Source organism: Portunus trituberculatus, chromosome 17, assembly GCF_017591435.1.
Source record: "Portunus trituberculatus isolate SZX2019 chromosome 17, ASM1759143v1, whole genome shotgun sequence".
Classification (NCBI taxonomy): Eukaryota; Metazoa; Arthropoda; class Malacostraca; order Decapoda; family Portunidae; genus Portunus; species Portunus trituberculatus.
Window position 1 is genome coordinate 29007600 of NC_059271.1, and position 9925 is coordinate 29017524.

At 47.4% G+C, this 9925-nt stretch overlaps 1 protein-coding gene across 2 annotated transcripts in view; it reads left to right on the forward strand.

Moving 5' to 3' along the window:
• The window catches only part of LOC123505070 (protein O-mannosyl-transferase Tmtc3-like), a 1048098-nt gene that overhangs the window by 1029266 nt on the left and 8907 nt on the right, over positions 1 to 9925 (forward strand). The gene's annotated exons all lie outside the window — the stretch shown is intronic.

A 9925-nucleotide genomic window follows, 5' to 3' on the forward strand; every position in this document is an offset into this window, starting at 1 on the left:
TCTGGCGCCGGAGGTTGATGGATCAGGTTATCATGAGTGACCTGTGAGTAATAACAAGGCCGTTTAGTTCCTCCTGCTCTTGTTCTTGCTCCTACTCCTGCTCCTGCTGCTTCTGCTTCTGCTTCTGCTTCTGCTTCTGTTTCTTCCCCTCCAGCTTCTGTTCTCGTATCTTTTTCTTCTTCATCCATCACTTATTACGTCTAAGATTGATTTTTTATTACTTCGCTCTCCCTTTCACTTCCCTCTCCACTCACTCTTATACATATCTTCTTAAAACACTCTCTTTTCTTCCTCCTCATTCCTTATTTTTCCTTTTGCTCATACTCCTTTCCTTTTTTTCTCTTTAATTTATCTACTTTTTGTTCATCCATAGTTCTCTTCTTAGGGTTTTCTTTCCTATTTTTTTTTCTTTATTTATCCCTTCCTCCTCCTCCTCCTCCTCCTCCTCCTCCTCCTCCTCCTCCTCCTCCTCCTCCTCCTCCTTTTTTTGTTTGTAGTTACTGTACTAGATAGTATCACTTCTTCAATCTTTCCTATCACATCTTTGACTTTCTCTCTCCCTGTGGCCTCTTTTCTTCTTTCTTGAACCCTGATGTCCTTCAGCCTCTAACTCGTAGGATCTTTAGTGGTAGCATAGGCACACAGACAACCTCGTTAGGCCCAGTAGGGCTGTTGCTGTCCGTTCCTTCCTTTGTATTCCTTTGTATTCCTCCACCTCTTCCTCCTCCTCCTCTCCGCTCTTCATGACCTTCGCGTATCACCTCCTGTGTGGGTAATTTCGCACCTATCACAGCTCTTCTTGCCCGTGTGAAGAACTGTACGGGAAGGTCATTTAAAAGAAAGTATATACTCTCTCTCTCTCTCTCTCTCTCTCTCTCTCTCTCTCTCTCTCTCTCTCTCTCTCTCTCTCTCATGTGTGTTTGTGTGAAGTACAGTATTTTTCGTCCCTTCTTTTGCAATTTCCAGTGTTACCATCAATCTGAGACTTTTGCATTGCCGATGACGACCCAATCCTCAGCGACTCAGCTAAGCCAGGGTGTGTGAGGGGTTGCGGGAAGGTGGAGGGAGTGTCAGAGGACGAGGAAGGTAGGAAGAAGTGAGAGGCCTCCGAGAAAATCCAAGTGGAAGAGGGATAGAGAGTGAGACAAGCAGGCAGGCTGTTGGGGTTGGCTGTCAAGCAGGTGATGAATGGGAAGTGGGAAGTCTCCTACATTATTACCTCACTCTCTCTCTCTCTCTCTCTCTCTCTCTCTCTCTCTCTCTCTCTCTCTCTCTCTCTCTCTCTTCATGGTTTTCATGGTTTTCCTGTATGTATATATGTTTTAAGTTCACGTGAGATGTAGAAAGAGACTGTGTGTGTGTGTGTGTGTATGTATGTACGCGCGCTGGAGCGTCCACTTAACCTGATGACTGCATTCGCTTTCAAGACGGCTGTATCTCAGAGCAGCAACAAATGAGCGAGGGTCGGCGTAAGTTAGTGGCGTTGGAGCGACTCTCAGATTGCCCCCAGCGGTCCCTTTGCGCCACTCTCTCCCCGTCAGTGCAGGCGTCGTTCCCTCTCCTCTTCGGCGTTAGAAAGGCGAGAGAACAGACCGGGAAAACGAATGATTAACCCCTTCAGTAATGGGACACATTTTTACCATGAGATTTGTGTATGATTAGACGATTTTATTGGCATTAGGAAAGGTTTATGGAGGTCAAAAGATTAATGAGGTAGAGTCTTCACTATTTTAATTCTTACATAAGATTCTGAAGCTATGTAAAATCACTAAATGCTAAACAGAATGAATATGGAAAGGCGTCATGGTACTGAAGGGGTTAAGGCTTCAATTGACTTATTTACAATACACTAATGCCTCTTTAACGATACCGTGTGTATTGTGAGGAGTGGTGAAGGTGTGTGTGCGTAGGTGCGAGTTTGAAGGCTGTGCGGATGTTAAGCTGTGATCATAGTAAGTAGGGTGACATTTTTTTCTTACTTTACCAGGATATGGAGGGAAGGTAATATCCGGGAGAAGGGCCGCGCGATATATTACCCCAAAGTTTTTAGATGCTGGAAGAGTTCAAGCTTGATGGCACGCACACAAAGGTGGTTGTTACTAGGGTGAGGGAGACGGAGAGTAAGAGGTGGTGTTTGTCGAGACAGAAAGAAAGGGAGGGAAGGTGTAGAGAAAGAGGTGGTATAATGTGACATGGAAGAATTTAGTATGAAGAAGGAAGGAGGAAGCAGCTGTACCATTCCGTGATTAGGTGAGAAGGATGTAGAGGAGAGGGTGAAGGTTTACAAAATATTACTGGAGTGTAGAGGGAAAGGATTGCCGCCTGAGGAGAACAAGAAGATTAATGTGAATAGCTTTGTTCAAATTATCATATGTATTGGAGTGTTTGGTTAAGTTACTTGCTTAGTGTTCGTTCATAATATTACACGTGAGTGTTCTTTATGTGACTTCTGTAATCTTTTTTTTTAATGAGTATTTTGATTAACCTATTTTAACTTATTTTTTCTTTTTACTTGAGATTTACACACACACACTTACACACACACACACACACACACACACACACACACACACACACACACACACACACACACACACACACACACACACACCTAGCAGTGAGTAGGTACGGGATGTAAATCGAGGAGTTGTGACACACAAGACGGAAATAATGACACACACACACACACACACACACACACACACACACACACACACACACACACACACACACACACACACACACACACACTTCTTACTGCTCTTTTGAGATTGCTGATTGCATCATTGCCCTTCTATTGCGGCCTTGCTGTTCAAGGCCTATTTATTATGTTCACCTTACTAGTGAAAGAATTTTCACGTTTAAACACCTAAGGTCTCTTTATGTTCCTGCTATTTCTTCTTGTAACTCTACGTTATTTTCAGAATGTAAATAACAGGGCTGCTGAAAAATGTTTTATCCAACAACTTTTTTGTGTTCTCTTATACTCTCTTTTTGACAAGAGTGTCATTAAGTGACATTCTTTTTTTTTTTACATTTTTGTTTCATGAACAATGTTCCGTTCCACGTGAACAAAAAGGACGTCGTCTGAGTGGTGTTTTCAGGCTTGTAAACAAACTAATGTAAAATCTTGCTAGCCATAAAGAACAGTAAATTACCTCTCCAATGTAATTATATCACAATGTCGCCGCGAGAACTTCATTCCTCATCTTGCATCCTTTGTCTCGGCGCGGCACCGTAAACATCACCTTTACTTTCATCAGCAGCGAAGGTATGACGGAGAAAATAGCTGACAAACTTCTCGGTAAAAATTACAAACTCGTATGTCCTCCAAAATTACAACTTTTATATTCCTTTTGTTTTTCAAGGCTTTTATTTTTCTGGTTGAAAGATATTTATAGAATTGTAGGGCACATTCTGTTGTTATTGTATGAACTGGTGAAGGGAAGACACACACACACACACACACACACACACACACACACACACACACACACACACACACACACACACACACACACACACACACACACACACCAGAGAGGAACGAATATCAACTAACCTACAGACCTTTAATAGTTTGGTTGACACGCTACATAACTTCGACTAAAGCGGGAGACATTGACATACGATACAAAGACAAACACTTGATGAATGGAAGGACACACCTGCTCAGACTGAAGGAAGAATGAAAGAAAACTGAAGGAAAATTGAAGGGGGATAAGTGCCAGTAAACAAAGGAATCTCTCCTCCCCCCATACACACACACACACACACACACACACACTGACGTAATATAAACAGTAAGAGCATTATCAACTACTATAGGTGAATTGAATCGAGTGTTTGAGGGGAACAAAGGATACATAGCAGAATGGCAGGCAAGGATGAGGAGGACAAGGAGAAAGAGAAGGAGAAGGAAGAAGAGCGCGAGCAGGAAGAAGAGATCAATTTGCCAGCTACGACGCGTTTCAAGACTTCGAATAAGATTAGCGCTTGTGAATGCATTACCTGGACTGAAGACAAGAGAAGCACGAAGGACCCGTCTTGATCGATCGCTCTTGGTTATGCATGTTGGAAGATGAAGGTGTGTGTGTGTGTGTGTGTGTGTGTGTGTGTGTGTGTGTGTGTGTGTGTGTGTGTGTGTGTGTGTGTGCGTAATGGAGCTTGTCAGTGCTACGTGAGGTTCAATTGTTCGAACCATATGTGGATGCGATGTGAGTGATGTGATATGTAAGTGTGTATGCATGTATGTGTGTGAGGGTGCAAGTGCGTGCGTGTATGTGCGTGCGTGCGTGCATGTACTCGTATACTTAACGGCTCACCTGTCATCCTTAATTCCTTTCCATCTCCATCCATCTAACTCGGAGGAAAGGACAGGAAAGGAACATCACAGTAGGTACAAGTGCAGTAATCCAAGCGGGTATCAGAACTGAGGAAGGAAGGAAGGAAGGAAGGAAGGAAGAGTGTGACTGAGACTGTATGAGGGTAGAAGGGTCGCGGTGTGTGAGGGTGTGGGTTGAGAGGGCAGCGTCCAGCAGTATAGCCTTGAGTTTACCAGCGGGGAACCTGATCGACTGTCCCTCTGTAGGCAGGCGACCCTCACCCCTGCGTCCCCCATCCTGTAGGACCATTGCCCCGTGTTCCGCGTCTGACTTGGGCCAGAAATACGGTTATTATGGAGCGTTATGTGAGTGTTATAATTGTTTTGGGTTCAGGACCGGCAGGGTGAAAGGTGGGGGTAGAAATATTAGACTCCCTTCCAACTTCCCTCCCGCCTACAACCCTTCCATCCTTCTCACCCCTGTGTAATCCTTTTCCATCCCTGCATCTCCTCTGGCCCCCTACATCCCACTGGTGCCACTACTCTCTCTCTCTCTCTCTCTCTCTCTCTCTCTCTCTCTCTCTCTCTCTCTCTCTCTCTCTCTCTCTCTCTCTCTCTCTCTCTCTCTCTCTCTCTCTCTCTCTCTCTCTCTCTCTCTCTCTCTCTCTCTCTCAGGTGTGTTATTTTCTTCTTTGATCATTCTTGCATTTGTTTCTTTCTCATTATCAGTGATTGCCTCTTATCTTTTCTTCCTTTATTTATCACTCTCTTTGCAATTTTCGTCTTTCTTTTCCCTGTGTGCATATTCTTCCCTTCTTCCTTCTCGCATTTTTCCGCGTGTCCATTTCTTTTCTTGGTTATGACGCATTTCACATTTCTCTTCATTTTTTATTACTTGACGGTGACTGTTGAATGCGTTAAAGTTTCCCTTATTCTCTCTTTTATACCCTTCCTTTCTTTCTTCATTTTCTCTTTCCTTTAAACGTTACTTTTCCCCTGTATCCCCTTTTATGTATGCATCTTTCTGTCCGTCTGTCCGTCCATCTATCTGTCATTCCCTTCCTCCACTCCTTCCCTCTCTTCTTTAATCTTTCTTACATTTATTCATTCTTTATCTCCTTTTTCCCTCCCCTTGCTGCTCCTCGGACGTCCCCTTCTCAAGCCATCTGCATATCTCCTTCCTCTCCTTCATTTCCTCTCCTCTCCTCTCCTTCCTTTATCCTCCGCAGCACCTTATCCAATCTTCAATTTATACATATACACACACACCACCTGTTTATCTCCACTCCATTATCCCTTTGTACAGTTTGTTATTCTTCACTCCTTTGCCTCCTCCTCCTCCTCCTCCTCCTCCTCCTCCTCCTCCTCCTCCTCCTCCTCCTCCTCCTCCTCCTCCTCCTCCTTCTTCCCTTCTGACTTTTCTCCCGCTTGACTGACCTGTAGCAGTAAAGAGGTAAGCGGTCGCTACGGTGACTAAGTTTGGGCAGGGGATGATTCGGGAGGAATGTAAAGGTTGTGATTCCCCGAAGGGATGAGTGGATGAGATGATGGTGGTGACAGAAGGGTGTGTGTGTGTGTGTGTGTGTGTGTGTGTGTGTGTGTGTGTGTGTGTGTGTGTGTGTGTGTGTGTGTGTGTGAATAGTGTATCGGTTAATGGCATAGGTTGTGGAGATTATTGTTGCGACGAGGTTAGTATAACGTAATGACGGAGGTCGGAGCAGCAGTAGTTATGAGTGCCGTTGGTGGCAGCTGATGCTGGTAATGATGTTATTACTGGTGGTGCCGAGTCATGCATGAAGGATGGCGGTGATCGTGGCACTATTGGTGTAGATATTGTGTGGATAGATAGCGGTGCTGTTGGTGGTGGGGATGGTGTTCTTATTGCCACGAGGGACAGTTGGTGTTGCGGTGATGCGTGGGCGCGGTGGAGGAGTTGGTAGCAGTCACAGGTGAGGATGAGGGCGTGTGGTGAGTGGCGGGGCACGCCGTTAGTGGGGATGGCGGTGGTTGTGGTAGTGGTAGATGGAGGCGAGGGTTGTCGTGGCGATGATGGAGCAGAGGGTCTGTCAGAAGGGTGGGCGAGGGCCGAGCCAGGGACGTCATGGGGACGGGAGGCGGATCCTGCGGGAGTCTCCTGCTGGGTGACCCTGAGACAGGCTGCGGGAGGCCGGCGCCCCATCCCTCCTGCTGGCCTGCCTCGCCTGGGAACACCTCGCCCGCCCGCCACCCACCCGCCCATCAGCCGCCCCCTCACGTTCCCGCCCCTCGTCTCCACCCCCCGTCCTCCTCCTTCGTTAGCTTCCATTTAAAAGCAATTCGAGGCATTCCGTGGCGGTGTGAGGGACCTGCTCTCTCTCTCTACTACCTGTGCCCATGCTGCGTTTACCCTTCTCCCTCTCCCTCCTTTTTTTTTCCCCTAACCCTAATACCGCCTTTCTGGTAACTGGGATTTCCCTCCCTTTTGGTTGATGTGTATTCTTCCTGGTGGTTGTACTGGTGATGGCCGCACCGTTTACTTTTTTTTTTTTCTTTTTTTTATAGTCTTGATTCTGCTTTCACCTTCCCTCCCTCCCTCCCTCCCTCTCTCCCTTTCTTCGTCCCTCCCTCTCCATGCCCTTTATTCCTCCTACTGCTGTGCCTTTATTCGGTGGATATTCTCCTCCTCCTCCTCCTCCTCCTCCTCCTCCTCCTCCTCCTCCTCCTCCTCCTCCTCCTCCTCCTCCTCCAGCTGTACCCGTGACGTTCTTCCTCTGCACTGCGAACAACGTGGCCTTCTTGCAGTCACTCCTCTTCGGGTTCCCTTTTTTGCGCCGCCTTTGGACTTGTATACATGGAGTTGTATCACTAAGGCATTGTACCCAGTCCATACCCGCTGAACAAACCCACCAAGGGACACCGAGCAATTGTACCCAACGCCCGCCGCCTGACCCGTCTTGAGTGGATGATTGTATTGCTAAAGAGATAATACTGACATGCACAGCTGGAGGTGCGGTGTACGTGGAAGATACATACATTAATTAATCTTCGTATGTGCATAAGGATGGAGTATTAGAAAGTTTGTGGATTTTAATAAACTTTCTCTCTCTCTCTCTCTCTCTCTCTCTCTCTCTCTCTCTCTCTCTCTCTCTCTCTCTCTCTCTCTCTCTCTCTCTCTCTCTCTCTCTCTCTCTCTCTTACTTTATTGAAACGTGTCCTCCCGTCAGTCGTAAATAAGCAGGTGAATGGAGCGAATCACGTCCTCCGACTTTTTATTCGTGTGGAACTTTCCAAGCCCGTTGGTCTGCATCTCCCGCTCGTGCCAGGAGAAGTGAACACTGGCACCTGACGCTACGCCATGACGTCACAAAGGTGTCCGTGGTGGCATGCTAAGGCGCGACCCAGTGCAGTTGTTGTAACAGTTTATAGCGAACGTCCCAGGCTCCAGCGACCAAGGAAGTGCTGCGGGACTCTCGAGAAGAAAAGAAAGAGAAGCGTGTGATACCAGTCTGCTTGAGTCCGAAGCGCCGTTAAATGTGTAAGGATAAGGCGAGCGTTAAGGAGACTTGAGGAAAAGGGAAGGTTGGATAGGACAAGGGCAGGCAAGGTCACGTAACCTGAAGCTTTTTGAGGGGCACGTAGGTCAGATACAGTGGAGGTTAAATCGCTTGGCATAATGAAGATCAGGCTGCTAGGAGGAGCGATGCAAGGCGAGGCGTGTGGCCGAGGGGGAGAGTGGGAGTAGGAAGGCCGATGACCCTCTGCATGGTGGTGTTCTCGCCCGCTGGGGACGTGTGTGCATGATGTATGCGTGTTGGGCCGCCACCACAAGCCTGGCCTCAGAGTCTGCCTGCCGGGACGACGGCGGCGGCGGTTGCTGCGGCGGCGGAGTGGGGGACGGGGCGGGGTGTAACGTGCCGGTTAATGTATGATGTGTGTGTCGGTGGGGTGGTTATGGGTGCAGATAGTGCAGGAAAGGGGAGGTCCGCCCCGCCCCCGGCCTCTCCCTCTGTAATTTTCCTGTCCCCACCCGCGAGTTACGAGGGGACACCCACGCGCCGCCCAGCGGTGCCTCGCCCCAGCCAGTCCGTCACCACTGGGACTCCGTACCCTCGCCGTCCACTTTGGTTTCACCCTTGATATTTGTGGTTTAAAATGTTTCGCATTCGAAAATTTTCCAGGCCTGTCCGTCGTGTCTTTGCCCGTCGGGTTGTCTTAATTACATTAGTGATGACACACGGAACATGCCAAGTATGTGCCATCAGTCACACCTTATATGAAGTGTGCACTACAGGCCACTTACTTTACCTAGTCCGACTTTGCATTTTCTTTGTTGCTAGCATCACCAACATCGGCAATTTGGGCGTAACTCTAAGATAAAAGGAAAAAAATGTGGACAGCCATGAACAGTAATCGCAAGTTGTTGTTGCTTGTAAAATATCAACATAAAATATAAGTGAGTAATTGTATTCATATGCCTATATCTGGAAGCCGGCCGCTCGGCTGAGAGGAAGAAAAAAAAGGAGCAGAGAGAGAGAGAGAGAGAGAGAGAGAGAGCACAACAACAGCAAAAAAGGTTATGCCCATGTTTTTATCAACCTTAGAAAGTAATTGTCATCTCTGCCGACAATAGAAGAGTAAATGTCATGTTGAGGCGAGGCGGAAAAATGTAATTGTGGGCTGAGGCGAGCGTAACAAGGCGCATTGTTTCTTGAGAGGCGATTATACGGCATAGCGGCCTCTCGTCACCGCCCCTCCAGGATCACTCTCTACACCGCGCCCAGCTCCCCTCCTCCTCCTCCTCCTCCTCCTCCTCCTCCTCCTCCTCCTCCTCCTCCTCCTCCTCTTTCTCTCTCTCATGTAGTTCTTGACATGTATTTTGCCCGTCTGTCCAGTTTTTACTTCATAATTTTTAATACTAGGAGTTTAGTGCAGTGTTTTCTTTCTTCCTGTTTTCTTTTTTTTTCTTTTTTTTTTTATATCTTACGGCTTAGATTGTATCTCTTGTCTCGGTATGTTCATTTTGGTTCTTTATTTCTCATATTTTATTAGATTATTAGCTTTCATCGGTTCTCCTCCGTTTCCTGGCGTCTGCCCACCATCTATTCCTTCTCCCCTCCCTCCTTCCGCCCCTTCCTCACCTCCTCCCCATCTCGAGCCTCCCCACACGTGATTGGTTGGGCAGTGACGTCATGTCAGAAGGAAGCAACATACTCCAGGTGCTGTGAGAGAGAGAGAGAGAGAGAGAGATTCCCAGGTGGTGTGTTCTTCACTGGCTGCCTGGAGGGTGCAGTGGTGCTGGCCAGGTTCAGGACGTGTAGTTCTGTGGTCCATAATATTCGAACGAAATTCTACAGTAGTGTTTCTTGAAATCTTTGCACCGGTTCTAGATCGTTTGATCACCGTGGAGAACAACTGCTGCAGGGTGAGTTACCCATCATGATGGTGACGGCAGGTAGAAATGGCCGGGCGCCGCTAGCTGGCCTTCTTCCACGTTAGCGCGGCCCTAGCTTAGCCGCACCTTCATCCACTCTTATAAACACACCCGCTATATTACTGCGTGTAACACTTAAGTGGTTCGTAACCACAATTCCTATGTTCTTGTAATTCAGTTTGCGGCGGTAA